A 15,791-nucleotide genomic window follows, 5' to 3' on the forward strand; every position below is an offset into this window, starting at 1 on the left:
GATCATTTCTTGATAATGGATGGCTTTTGCTCCACGTTTCCCGAGGCAAACAATCAATTACAATCTGTTTTAATTAAAAAATGTAAAAACAATTCAAAATAAATTCAATAATGGGATTATAAAAGCATTTAAACCGAGTAATAAGGCTTTTCTAGGCATGAGTGACTATAAATGATCTTTTCTTGACAATGGATGGCTTTCGCTCCATGTTTCCCGAGGCAAACAATCAATTACAATCTGTTTTAATCAAAAAATGTAGAAAAAGTTCAAAATAAATTCAATAAAGGGATTATAAAGGCATTTAAACCGAGTAATAAGGCTTTTCTAGGCATGAGTGACTGTAAATGAACTTTTCTTGAAAATGGATGGCTTTCGCTCCATGTTTCCCGAGGCAAACAATCAATTACAATCTGTTTTAATCAAAAAATGTAAAAAAAAATTCAAAATAAATTCAATAATGAGATTATAAAAGCATTTAAACCGAGTAATAAGGCTTTTCTAGTTATGAGTGACTCTAAATGATCTTTTCTTTACAACGGATGGGTTTTGCTCCACGTTTCCCGAGGCAAACAATCAATTACAATCTGTTTTAGTCAAAAAATGTAAAAATAATTCAAAATAAATTCAATAATGCGATTATAAAAGCATTTAAACCTAGTAATAAGGCTTTTCTAGGCATGAGTGACTATAAATGATCTTTTCTTGACAATGGATGGCTTTCGCTTCACGTTTCTCGAGGTAAATAATCAATTACAATTTGTTTTAATCATAAAATGTAAAAAGATTCAAATTAAATTCAATTATGGAATTATAAAAGCATTTAAAGCGAGTATTAAGGATTTTATAAGCATGAGCGACTATAAATGAACTTTTCTTGACAATGGATGGCTTTTGCTCCACGTTTCCCGAGGCAAACAATCAATTACAATCTGTTTTAATCAAAAAATGTAAAAACAATTCAAAATAAATTCAATAATGGGATTATAAAAGCATTTAAACCGAGTAATAAGGCTTTTCTAGGCATGAGTGACTATAAATGATCTTTTCTTGACAATGGATGGCTTTCGCTCCACGTTTCCCGAGATAAACAATCAATTACAATCTGTTTTAATCAAAAATGTAAAAAAAATTCAAAATAAATTCAATAATGGGATTATTAAAGCATTTAAACCGAGTAATAAGGCTTTTCTAGGCATGAGTGACTATAAATGAACTTTTCTTGACAATGGATGGCTTTCGCTCTACGTTTCCCGAGATAAACAATCAATTACAATTTGTTTTAATCATAAAATGTAAAAAGATTCAAATTAAATTCAATTATGGAATTATAAAAGCATTTAAAGCGAGTATTAAGGATTTTATAAGCATGAGCGACTATAAATGAACTTTTCTTGACAATGGATGGCTTTTGCTCCACGTTTCCCGAGGCAAACAATCAATTACAATCTGTTTTAATCAAAAAATGTAAAAACAATTCAAAATAAATTCAATAATGGGATTATAAAAGCATTTAAACCGAGTAATAAGGCTTTTCTAGGCATGAGTGACTATAAATGATCTTTTCTTGACAATGGATGGCTTTCGCTCCACGTTTCCCGAGATAAACAATCAATTACAATCTGTTTTAATCAAAAATGTAAAAAAAATTCAAAATAAATTCAATAATGGGATTATTAAAGCATTTAAACCGAGTAATAAGGCTTTTCTAGGCATGAGTGACTATAAATGAACTTTTCTTGACAATGGATGGCTTTCGCTCCATGTTTCCCGAGGCAAACAATCAATTACAATCTGTTTTAATCAAAAAATGTAAAAAAAAATTCAAAATAAATTCAATAATGGGATTATAAAAGCATTTAAACCGAGTAATAAGGGTTTTCTAGTTATGAGTGACTCTAAATGATCATTTCTTGATAATGGATGGCTTTTGCTCCACGTTTCCCGAGGCAAACAATCAATTACAATCTGTTTTAATTAAAAAATGTAAAAACAATTCAAAATAAATTCAATAATGGGATTATAAAAGCATTTAAACCGAGTAATAAGGCTTTTCTAGGCATGAGTGACTATAAATGATCTTTTCTTGACAATGGATGGCTTTCGCTCCATGTTTCCCGAGGCAAACAATCAATTACAATCTGTTTTAATCAAAAAATGCAGAAAAAGTTCAAAATAAATTCAATAAAGGGATTATAAAGGCATTTAAACCGAGTAATAAGGCTTTTCTAGGCATGAGTGACTGTAAATGAACTTTTCTTGAAAATGGATGGCTTTCGCTCCATGTTTCCCGAGGCAAACAATCAATTACAATCTGTTTTAATCAAAAAATGTAAAAAAAAATTCAAAATAAATTCAATAATGAGATTATAAAAGCATTTAAACCGAGTAATAAGGCTTTTCTAGTTATGAGTGACTCTAAATGATCTTTTCTTGACAATGGATGGCTTTTGCTCCACGTTTCCCGAGGCAAACAATCAATTACAATTTGTTTTAGTCAAAAAATGTAAAAACAATTCAAAATAAATTCAATAATGGGATTATAAAAGCATTTAAACCGAGTAATAAGGCTTTTCTAGGCATGAGTGACTATAAATGATCTTTTCTTGACAATGGATGGCTTTCGCTCTACGTTTCCCGAGATAAACAATCAATTACAATATGTTTTAATGAAAAAATGTAAAAAAAAATTCAAACTAAATTCAATAATGGAATTATAAAAGCATTTAAACTGAGTAATAAGGCTTTTCTAGTTATGAGTGACACTAAATGATCTTTTCTTTACAACGGATGGGTTTTGCTCCACGTTTCCCGAGGCAAACAATCAATTACAATCTGTTTTAGTCAAAAAATGTAAAAATAATTCAAAATAAATTCAATAATGCGATTATAAAAGCATTTAAACCTAGTAATAAGGCTTTTCTAGGCATGAGTGACTATAAATGATCTTTTCTTGACAATGGATGGCTTTCGCTTCACGTTTCTCGAGGTAAATAATCAATTACAATTTGTTTTAATCATAAAATGTAAAAAGATTCAAATTAAATTCAATTATGGAATTATAAAAGCATTTAAAGCGAGTATTAAGGATTTTATAAGCATGAGCGACTATAAATGAACTTTTCTTGACAATGGATGGCTTTTGCTCCACGTTTCCCGAGGCAAACAATCAATTACAATCTGTTTTAATCAAAAAATGTAAAAACAATTCAAAATAAATTCAATAATGGGATTATAAAAGCATTTAAACCGAGTAATAAGGCTTTTCTAGGCATGAGTGACTATAAATGATCTTTTCTTGACAATGGATGGCTTTCGCTCCACGTTTCCCGAGATAAACAATCAATTACAATCTGTTTTAATCAAAAATGTAAAAAAAATTCAAAATAAATTCAATAATGGGATTATTAAAGCATTTAAACCGAGTAATAAGGCTTTTCTAGGCATGAGTGACTATAAATGAACTTTTCTTGACAATGGATGGCTTTCGCTCCATGTTTCCCGAGGCAAACAATCAATTACAATCTGTTTTAATCAAAAAATGTAAAAAAAAATTCAAAATAAATTCAATAATGGGATTATAAAAGCATTTAAACCGACTAATAAGGGTTTTCTAGTTATGAGTGACTCTAAATGATCATTTCTTGATAATGGATGGCTTTTGCTCCACGTTTCCCGAGGCAAACAATCAATTACAATCTGTTTTAATTAAAAAATGTAAAAACAATTCAAAATAAATTCAATAATGGGATTATAAAAGCATTTAAACCGAGTAATAAGGCTTTTCTAGGCATGAGTGACTATAAATGATCTTTTCTTGACAATGGATGGCTTTTGCTCCATGTTTCCCGAGGCAAACAATCAATTACAATCTGTTTTAATCAAAAAATGTAGAAAAAGTTCAAAATAAATTCAATAAAGGGATTATAAAGGCATTTAAACCGAGTAATAAGGCTTTTCTAGGCATGAGTGACTGTAAATGAACTTTTCTTGAAAATGGATGGCTTTCGCTCCATGTTTCCCGAGGCAAACAATCAATTACAATCTGTTTTAATCAAAAAATGTAAAAAAAAATTCAAAATAAATTCAATAATGAGATTATAAAAGCATTTAAACCGAGTAATAAGGCTTTTCTAGTTATGAGTGACTCTAAATGATCTTTTCTTTACAACGGATGGGTTTTGCTCCACGTTTCCCGAGGCAAACAATCAATTACAATCTGTTTTAGTCAAAAAATGTAAAAATAATTCAAAATAAATTCAATAATGCGATTATAAAAGCATTTAAACCTAGTAATAAGGCTTTTCTAGGCATGAGTGACTATAAATGATCTTTTCTTGACAATGGATGGCTTTCGCTTCACGTTTCTCGAGGTAAATAATCAATTACAATTTGTTTTAATCATAAAATGTAAAAAGATTCAAATTAAATTCAATTATGGAATTATAAAAGCATTTAAAGCGAGTATTAAGGATTTTATAAGCATGAGCGACTATAAATGAACTTTTCTTGACAATGGATGGCTTTTGCTCCACGTTTCCCGAGGCAAACAATCAATTACAATCTGTTTTAATCAAAAAATGTAAAAACAATTCAAAATAAATTCAATAATGGGATTATAAAAGCATTTAAACCGAGTAATAAGGCTTTTCTAGGCATGAGTGACTATAAATGATCTTTTCTTGACAATGGATGGCTTTCGCTCCACGTTTCCCGAGATAAACAATCAATTACAATCTGTTTTAATCAAAAATGTAAAAAAAATTCAAAATAAATTCAATAATGGGATTATTAAAGCATTTAAACCGAGTAATAAGGCTTTTCTAGGCATGAGTGACTATAAATGAACTTTTCTTGACAATGGATGGCTTTCGCTCTACGTTTCCCGAGATAAACAATCAATTACAATTTGTTTTAATCATAAAATGTAAAAAGATTCAAATTAAATTCAATTATGGAATTATAAAAGCATTTAAAGCGAGTATTAAGGATTTTATAAGCATGAGCGACTATAAATGAACTTTTCTTGACAATGGATGGCTTTTGCTCCACGTTTCCCGAGGCAAACAATCAATTACAATCTGTTTTAATCAAAAAATGTAAAAACAATTCAAAATAAATTCAATAATGCGATTATAAAAGCATTTAAACCTAGTAATAAGGCTTTTCTAGGCATGAGTGACTATAAATGATCTTTTCTTGACAATGGATGGCTTTCGCTTCACGTTTCTCGAGGTAAATAATCAATTACAATTTGTTTTAATCATAAAATGTAAAAAGATTCAAATTAAATTCAATTATGGAATTATAAAAGCATTTAAAGCGAGTATTAAGGATTTTATAGGCATGAGCGACTATAAATGAACTTTTCTTGAAAATGGATGGCTTTCGCTCCATGTTTCCCGAGGCAAACAATCAATTACAATCTGTTTTAATCAAAAAATGTAAAAAAAAATTCAAAATAAATTCAATAATGAGATTATAAAAGCATTTAAACCGAGTAATAAGGCTTTTCTAGTTATGAGTGACTCTAAATGATCTTTTCTTGACAATGGATGGCTTTTGCTCCACGTTTCCCGAGGCAAACAATCAATTACAATTTGTTTTAGTCAAAAAATGTAAAAACAATTCAAAATAAATTCAATAATGGGATTATAAAAGCATTTAAACCGAGTAATAAGGCTTTTCTAGGCATGAGTGACTATAAATGATCTTTTCTTGACAATGGATGGCTTTCGCTCTACGTTTCCCGAGATAAACAATCAATTACAATATGTTTTAATGAAAAAATATAAAAAAAAATTCAAACTAAATTCAATAATGGAATTATAAAAGCATTTAAACTGAGTATTAAGGCTTTTCTAGTTATGAGTGACACTAAATGATCTTTTCTTTACAACGGATGGGTTTTGCTCCACGTTTCCCGAGGCAAACAATCAATTACAATCTGTTTTAGTCAAAAAATGTAAAAATAATTCAAAATAAATTCAATAATGCGATTATAAAAGCATTTAAACCTAGTAATAAGGCTTTTCTAGGCATGAGTGACTATAAATGATCTTTTCTTGACAATGGATGGCTTTCGCTTCACGTTTCTCGAGGTAAATAATCAATTACAATTTGTTTTAATCATAAAATGTAAAAAGATTCAAATTAAATTCAATTATGGAATTATAAAAGCATTTAAAGCGAGTATTAAGGATTTTATAAGCATGAGCGACTATAAATGAACTTTTCTTGACAATGGATGGCTTTTGCTCCACGTTTCCCGAGGCAAACAATCAATTACAATCTGTTTTAATCAAAAAATGTAAAAACAATTCAAAATAAATTCAATAATGGGATTATAAAAGCATTTAAACCGAGTAATAAGGCTTTTCTAGGCATGAGTGACTATAAATGATCTTTTCTTGACAATGGATGGCTTTCGCTCCACGTTTCCCGAGATAAACAATCAATTACAATCTGTTTTAATCAAAAATGTAAAAAAAATTCAAAATAAATTCAATAATGGGATTATTAAAGCATTTAAACCGAGTAATAAGGCTTTTCTAGGCATGAGTGACTATAAATGAACTTTTCTTGACAATGGATGGCTTTCGCTCCATGTTTCCCGAGGCAAACAATCAATTACAATCTGTTTTAATCAAAAAATGTAAAAAAAAATTCAAAATAAATTCAATAATGGGATTATAAAAGCATTTAAACCGAGTAATAAGGGTTTTCTAGTTATGAGTGACTCTAAATGATCATTTCTTGATAATGGATGGCTTTTGCTCCACGTTTCCCGAGGCAAACAATCAATTACAATCTGTTTTAATTAAAAAATGTAAAAACAATTCAAAATAAATTCAATAATGGGATTATAAAAGCATTTAAACCGAGTAATAAGGCTTTTCTAGGCATGAGTGACTATAAATGATCTTTTCTTGACAATGGATGGCTTTCGCTCCATGTTTCCCGAGGCAAACAATCAATTACAATCTGTTTTAATCAAAAAATGTAGAAAAAGTTCAAAATAAATTCAATAAAGGGATTATAAAGGCATTTAAACCGAGTAATAAGGCTTTTCTAGGCATGAGTGACTGTAAATGAACTTTTCTTGAAAATGGATGGCTTTCGCTCCATGTTTCCCGAGGCAAACAATCAATTACAATCTGTTTTAATCAAAAAATGTAAAAAAAAATTCAAAATAAATTCAATAATGAGATTATAAAAGCATTTAAACCGAGTAATAAGGCTTTTCTAGTTATGAGTGACTCTAAATGATCTTTTCTTTACAACGGGTGGGTTTTGCTCCACGTTTCCCGAGGCAAACAATCAATTACAATCTGTTTTAGTCAAAAAATGTAAAAATAATTCAAAATAAATTCAATAATGCGATTATAAAAGCATTTAAACCTAGTAATAAGGCTTTTCTAGGCATGAGTGACTATAAATGATCTTTTCTTGACAATGGATGGCTTTCGCTTCACGTTTCTCGAGGTAAATAATCAATTACAATTTGTTTTAATCATAAAATGTAAAAAGATTCAAATTAAATTCAATTATGGAATTATAAAAGCATTTAAAGCGAGTATTAAGGATTTTATAAGCATGAGCGACTATAAATGAACTTTTCTTGACAATGGATGGCTTTTGCTCCACGTTTCCCGAGGCAAACAATCAATTACAATCTGTTTTAATCAAAAAATGTAAAAACAATTCAAAATAAATTCAATAATGGGATTATAAAAGCATTTAAACCGAGTAATAAGGCTTTTCTAGGCATGAGTGACTATAAATGATCTTTTCTTGACAATGGATGGCTTTCGCTCCACGTTTCCCGAGATAAACAATCAATTACAATCTGTTTTAATCAAAAATGTAAAAAAAATTCAAAATAAATTCAATAATGGGATTATAAAAGCATTTAAACCGAGTAATAAGGCTTTTCTAGGCATGAGTGACTATAAATGATCTTTTCTTGACAATGGATGGCTTTCGCTCTACGTTTCCCGAGATAAACAATCAATTACAATATGTTTTAATGAAAAAATGTAAAAAAAATTCAAACTAAATTCAATAATGGAATTATAAAAGCATTTAAACTGAGTAATAAGGCTTTTCTAGTTATGAGTGACACTAAATGATCTTTTCTTTACAACGGATGGGTTTTGCTCCACGTTTCCCGAGGCAAACAATCAATTACAATCTGTTTTAGTCAAAAAATGTAAAAATAATTCAAAATAAATTCAATAATGCGATTATAAAAGCATTTAAACCTAGTAATAAGGCTTTTCTAGGCATGAGTGACTATAAATGATCTTTTCTTGACAATGGATGGCTTTCGCTTCACGTTTCTCGAGGTAAATAATCAATTACAATTTGTTTTAATCATAAAATGTAAAAAGATTCAAATTAAATTCAATTATGGAATTATAAAAGCATTTAAAGCGAGTATTAAGGATTTTATAAGCATGAGCGACTATAAATGAACTTTTCTTGACAATGGATGGCTTTTGCTCCACGTTTCCCGAGGCAAACAATCAATTACAATCTGTTTTAATCAAAAAATGTAAAAACAATTCAAAATAAATTCAATAATGGGATTATAAAAGCATTTAAACCGAGTAATAAGGCTTTTCTAGGCATGAGTGACTATAAATGATCTTTTCTTGACAATGGATGGCTTTCGCTCCACGTTTCCCGAGATAAACAATCAATTACAATCTGTTTTAATCAAAAATGTAAAAAAAATTCAAAATAAATTCAATAATGGGATTATTAAAGCATTTAAACCGAGTAATAAGGCTTTTCTAGGCATGAGTGACTATAAATGAACTTTTCTTGACAATGGATGGCTTTCGCTCCATGTTTCCCGAGGCAAACAATCAATTACAATCTGTTTTAATCAAAAAATGTAAAAAAAAATTCAAAATAAATTCAATAATGGGATTATAAAAGCATTTAAACCGACTAATAAGGGTTTTCTAGTTATGAGTGACTCTAAATGATCATTTCTTGATAATGGATGGCTTTTGCTCCACGTTTCCCGAGGCAAACAATCAATTACAATCTGTTTTAATTAAAAAATGTAAAAACAATTCAAAATAAATTCAATAATGGGATTATAAAAGCATTTAAACCGAGTAATAAGGCTTTTCTAGGCATGAGTGACTATAAATGATCTTTTCTTGACAATGGATGGCTTTCGCTCCATGTTTCCCGAGGCAAACAATCAATTACAATCTGTTTTAATCAAAAAATGCAGAAAAAGTTCAAAATAAATTCAATAAAGGGATTATAAAGGCATTTAAACCGAGTAATAAGGCTTTTCTAGGCATGAGTGACTGTAAAAGAACTTTTCTTGAAAATGGATGGCTTTCGCTCCATGTTTCCCGAGGCAAACAATCAATTACAATCTGTTTTAATCAAAAAATGTAAAAAAAAATTCAAAATAAATTCAATAATGAGATTATAAAAGCATTTAAACCGAGTAATAAGGCTTTTCTAGTTATGAGTGACTCTAAATGATCTTTTCTTTACAACGGATGGGTTTTGCTCCACGTTTCCCGAGGCAAACAATCAATTACAATCTGTTTTAGTCAAAAAATGTAAAAATAATTCAAAATAAATTCAATAATGCGATTATAAAAGCATTTAAACCTAGTAATAAGGCTTTTCTAGGCATGAGTGACTATAAATGATCTTTTCTTGACAATGGATGGCTTTCGCTTCACGTTTCTCGAGGTAAATAATCAATTACAATTTGTTTTAATCATAAAATGTAAAAAGATTCAAATTAAATTCAATTATGGAATTATAAAAGCATTTAAAGCGAGTATTAAGGATTTTATAAGCATGAGCGACTATAAATGAACTTTTCTTGACAATGGATGGCTTTTGCTCCACGTTTCCCGAGGCAAACAATCAATTACAATCTGTTTTAATCAAAAAATGTAAAAACAATTCAAAATAAATTCAATAATGGGATTATAAAAGCATTTAAACCGAGTAATAAGGCTTTTCTAGGCATGAGTGACTATAAATGATCTTTTCTTGACAATGGATGGCTTTCGCTCCACGTTTCCCGAGATAAACAATCAATTACAATCTGTTTTAATCAAAAATGTAAAAAAAATTCAAAATAAATTCAATAATGGGATTATTAAAGCATTTAAACCGAGTAATAAGGCTTTTCTAGGCATGAGTGACTATAAATGAACTTTTCTTGACAATGGATGGCTTTCGCTCCATGTTTCCCGAGGCAAACAATCAATTACAATCTGTTTTAATCAAAAAATGTAAAAAAAAATTCAAAATAAATTCAATAATGGGATTATAAAAGCATTTAAACCGAGTAATAAGGGTTTTCTAGTTATGAGTGACTCTAAATGATCATTTCTTGATAATGGATGGCTTTTGCTCCACGTTTCCCGAGGCAAACAATCAATTACAATCTGTTTTAATTAAAAAATGTAAAAACAATTCAAAATAAATTCAATAATGGGATTATAAAAGCATTTAAACCGAGTAATAAGGCTTTTCTAGGCATGAGTGACTATAAATGATCTTTTCTTGACAATGGATGGCTTTCGCTCCATGTTTCCCGAGGCAAACAATCAATTACAATCTGTTTTAATCAAAAAATGTAGAAAAAGTTCAAAATAAATTCAATAAAGGGATTATAAAGGCATTTAAACCGAGTAATAAGGCTTTTCTAGGCATGAGTGACTATAAATGATCTTTTCTTGACAATGGATGGCTTTCGCTCCATGTTTCCCGAGGCAAACAATCAATTACAATCTGTTTTAATCAAAAAATGTAGAAAAAGTTCAAAATAAATTCAATAATGGGATTATAAAAGCATTTAAACCGAGTAATAAGGCTTTTCTAGGCATGAGTGACTCTAAATGATCTTTTCTTGACAATGGATGGCTTTCGCTCTACGTTTCCCGAGATAAACAATCAATTACAATATGTTTTAATGAAAAAATGTAAAAAAAAATTCAAACTAAATTCAATAATGGAATTATAAAAGCATTTAAACCGAGTAATAAGGCTTTTCTAGTTATGAGTGACACTAAATGATCTTTTCTTTACAACGGATGGGTTTTGCTCCACGTTTCCCTAGGCAAACAATCAATTACAATCTGTTTTAGTCAAAAAATGTAAGAATAATTCAAAATAAATTCAATAATGCGATTATAAAAGCATTTAAACCTAGTAATAAGGCTTTTCTAGGCATGAGTGACTATAAATGATCTTTTCTTGACAATGGATGGCTTTCGCTTCACGTTTCTCGAGGTAAATAATCAATTACAATTTGTTTTAATCATAAAATGTAAAAAGATTCAAATTAAATTCAATTATGGAATTATAAAAGCATTTAAAGCGAGTATTAAGGATTTTATAAGCATGAGCGACTATAAATGAACTTTTCTTGACAATGGATGGCTTTTGCTCCACGTTTCCCGAGGCAAACAATCAATTACAATCTGTTTTAATCAAAAAATGTAAAAACAATTCAAAATAAATTCAATAATGGGATTATAAAAGCATTTAAACCGAGTAATAAGGCTTTTCTAGGCATGAGTGACTATAAATGATCTTTTCTTGACAATGGATGGCTTTCGCTCCACGTTTCCCGAGATAAACAATCAATTACAATCTGTTTTAATCAAAAATGTAAAAAAAATTCAAAATAAATTCAATAATGGGATTATTAAAGCATTTAAACCGAGTAATAAGGCTTTTCTAGGCATGAGTGACTATAAATGAACTTTTCTTGACAATGGATGGATTTCGCTCCATGTTTCCCGAGGCAAACAATCAATTACAATCTGTTTTAATCAAAAAATGTAAAAAAAATTTCAAAATAAATTCAATAATGGGATTATAAAAGCATTTAAACCGAGTAATAAGGGTTTTCTAGTTATGAGTGACTCTAAATGATCATTTCTTGATAATGGATGGCTTTTGCTCCACGTTTCCCGAGGCAAACAATCAATTACAATCTGTTTTAATTAAAAAATGTAAAAACAATTCAAAATAAATTCAATAATGGGATTATAAAAGCATTTAAACCGAGTAATAAGGCTTTTCTAGGCATGAGTGACTATAAATGATCTTTTCTTGACAATGGATGGCTTTCGCTCCATGTTTCCCGAGGCAAACAATCAATTACAATCTGTTTTAATCAGAAAATGTAGAAAAAGTTGAAAATAAATTCAATAAAGGGATTATAAAGGCATTTAAACCGAGTAATAAGGCTTTTCTAGGCATGAGTGACTGTAAATGAACTTTTCTTGAAAATGGATGGCTTTCGCTCCATGTTTCCCGAGGCAAACAATCAATTACAATCTGTTTTAATCAAAAAATGTAAAAAAAAATTCAAAATAAATTCAATAATGAGATTATAAAAGCATTTAAACCGAGTAATAAGGCTTTTCTAGTTATGAGTGACTCTAAATGATCTTTTCTTTACAACGGATGGGTTTTGCTCCACGTTTCCCGAGGCAAACAATCAATTACAATCTGTTTTAGTCAAAAAATGTAAAAATAATTCAAAATAAATTCAATAATGCGATTATAAAAGCATTTAAACCTAGTAATAAGGCTTTTCTAGGCATGAGTGACTATAAATGATCTTTTCTTGACAATGGATGGCTTTCGCTTCACGTTTCTCGAGGTAAATAATCAATTACAATTTGTTTTAATCATAAAATGTAAAAAGATTCAAATTAAATTCAATTATGGAATTATAAAAGCATTTAAAGCGAGTATTAAGGATTTTATAAGCATGAGCGACTATAAATGAACTTTTCTTGACAATGGATGGCTTTTGCTCCACGTTTCCCGAGGCAAACAATCAATTACAATCTGTTTTAATCAAAAAATGTAAAAACAATTCAAAATAAATTCAATAATGGGATTATAAAAGCATTTAAACCGAGTAATAAGGCTTTTCTAGGCATGAGTGACTCTAAATGATCTTTTCTTGACAATGGATGGCTTTCGCTCTACGTTTCCCGAGATAAACAATCAATTACAATATGTTTTAATCAAAAAATGTAAAAAAAAATTCAAACTAAATTCAATAATGGAATTATAAAAGCATTTAAACCGAGTAATAAGGCTTTTCTAGTTATGAGTGACACTAAATGATCTTTTCTTTACAACGGATGGGTTTTGCTCCACGTTTCCCGAGGCAAACAATCAATTACAATCTGTTTTAGTCAAAAAATGTAAAAATAATTCAAAATAAATTCAATAATGCGATTATAAAAGCATTTAAACCTAGTAATAAGGCTTTTCTAGGCATGAGTGACTATAAATGATCTTTTCTTGACAATGGATGGCTTTCGCTTCACGTTTCTCGAGGTAAATAATCAATTACAATTTGTTTTAATCATAAAATGTAAAAAGATTCAAATTAAATTCAATTATGGAATTATAAAAGCATTTAAAGCGAGTATTAAGGATTTTATAAGCATGAGCGACTATAAATGAACTTTTCTTGACAATGGATGGCTTTTGCTCCACGTTTCCCGAGGCAAACAATCAATTACAATCTGTTTTAATCAAAAAATGTAAAAACAATTCAAAATAAATTCAATAATGGGATTATAAAAGCATTTAAACCGAGTAATAAGGCTTTTCTAGGCATGAGTGACTATAAATGATCTTTTCTTGACAATGGATGGCTTTCGCTCCACGTTTCCCGAGATAAACAATCAATTACAATCTGTTTTAATCAAAAATGTAAAAAAAATTCAAAATAAATTCAATAATGGGATTATTAAAGCATTTAAACCGAGTAATAAGGCTTTTCTAGGCATGAGTGACTATAAATGAACTTTTCTTGACAATGGATGGATTTCGCTCCATGTTTCCCGAGGCAAACAATCAATTACAATCTGTTTTAATCAAAAAATGTAAAAAAAAATTCAAAATAAATTCAATAATGGGATTATAAAAGCATTTAAACCGAGTAATAAGGGTTTTCTAGTTATGAGTGACTCTAAATGATCATTTCTTGATAATGGATGGCTTTTGCTCCACGTTTCCCGAGGCAAACAATCAATTACAATCTGTTTTAATTAAAAAATGTAAAAACAATTCAAAATAAATTCAATAATGGGATTATAAAAGCATTTAAACCGAGTAATAAGGCTTTTCTAGGCATGAGTGACTATAAATGATCTTTTCTTGACAATGGATGGCTTTCGCTCCATGTTTCCCGAGGCAAACAATCAATTACAATCTGTTTTAATCAAAAAATGTAGAAAAAGTTGAAAATAAATTCAATAAAGGGATTATAAAGGCATTTAAACCGAGTAATAAGGCTTTTCTAGGCATGAGTGACTGTAAATGAACTTTTCTTGAAAATGGATGGCTTTCGCTCCATGTTTCCCGAGGCAAACAATCAATTACAATCTGTTTTAATCAAAAAATGTAAAAAAAAATTCAAAATAAATTCAATAATGAGATTATAAAAGCATTTAAACCGAGTAATAAGGCTTTTCTAGTTATGAGTGACTCTAAATGATCATTTCTTGACAATGGATGGCTTTCGCTTCACGTTTCTCGAGGTAAATAATCAATTACAATTTGTTTTAATCATAAAATGTAAAAAGATTCAAATTAAATTCAATTATGGAATTATAAAAGCATTTAAAGCGAGTATTAAGGATTTTATAAGCATGAGCGACTATAAATGAACTTTTCTTGACAATGGATGGCTTTTGCTCCACGTTTCCCGAGGCAAACAATCAATTACAATCTGTTTTAATCAAAAAATGTAAAAACAATTCAAAATAAATTCAATAATGGGATTATAAAAGCATTTAAACCGAGTAATAAGGCTTTTCTAGGCATGAGTGACTATAAATGATCTTTTCTTGACAATGGATGGCTTTCGCTCCACGTTTCCCGAGATAAACAATCAATTACAATCTGTTTTAATCAAAAATGTAAAAAAAATTCAAAATAAATTCAATAATGGGATTATTAAAGCATTTAAACCGAGTAATAAGGCTTTTCTAGGCATGAGTGACTATAAATGAACTTTTCTTGACAATGGATGGCTTTCGCTCCATGTTTCCCGAGGCAAACAATCAATTACAATCTGTTTTAATCAAAAAATGTAAAAAAAAATTCAAAATAAATTCAATAATGGGATTATAAAAGCATTTAAACCGAGTAATAAGGGTTTTCTAGTTATGAGTGACTCTAAATGATCATTTCTTGATAATGGATGGCTTTTGCTCCACGTTTCCCGAGGCAAACAATCAATTACAATCTGTTTTAATTAAAAAATGTAAAAACAATTCAAAATAAATTCAATAATGGGATTATAAAAGCATTTAAACCGAGTAATAAGGCTTTTCTAGGCATGAGTGACTATAAATGATCTTTTCTTGACAATGGATGGCTTTCGCTCCATGTTTCCCGAGGCAAACAATCAATTACAATCTGTTTTAATCAAAAAATGTAGAAAAAGTTCAAAATAAATTCAATAAAGGGATTATAAAGGCATTTAAACCGAGTAATAAGGCTTTTCTAGGCATGAGTGACTGTAAATGAACTTTTCTTGAAAATGGATGGCTTTCGCTCCATGTTTCCCGAGGCAAACAATCAATTACAATCTGTTTTAATCAAAAAATGTAAAAAAAAATTCAAAATAAATTCAATAATGAGATTATAAAAGCATTTAAACCGAGTAATAAGGCTTTTCTAGTTATGAGTGACTCTAAATGATCTTTTCTTTACAACGGATGGGTTTTGCTCCACGTTTCCCGAGGCAAACA

The sequence above is a fragment of the Theobroma cacao genome, chromosome 3, assembly GCF_053813885.1.
Source record: "Theobroma cacao isolate CCN51 chromosome 3, ASM5381388v1, whole genome shotgun sequence".
In the NCBI taxonomy this organism is placed as follows: domain Eukaryota; kingdom Viridiplantae; phylum Streptophyta; class Magnoliopsida; order Malvales; family Malvaceae; genus Theobroma; species Theobroma cacao.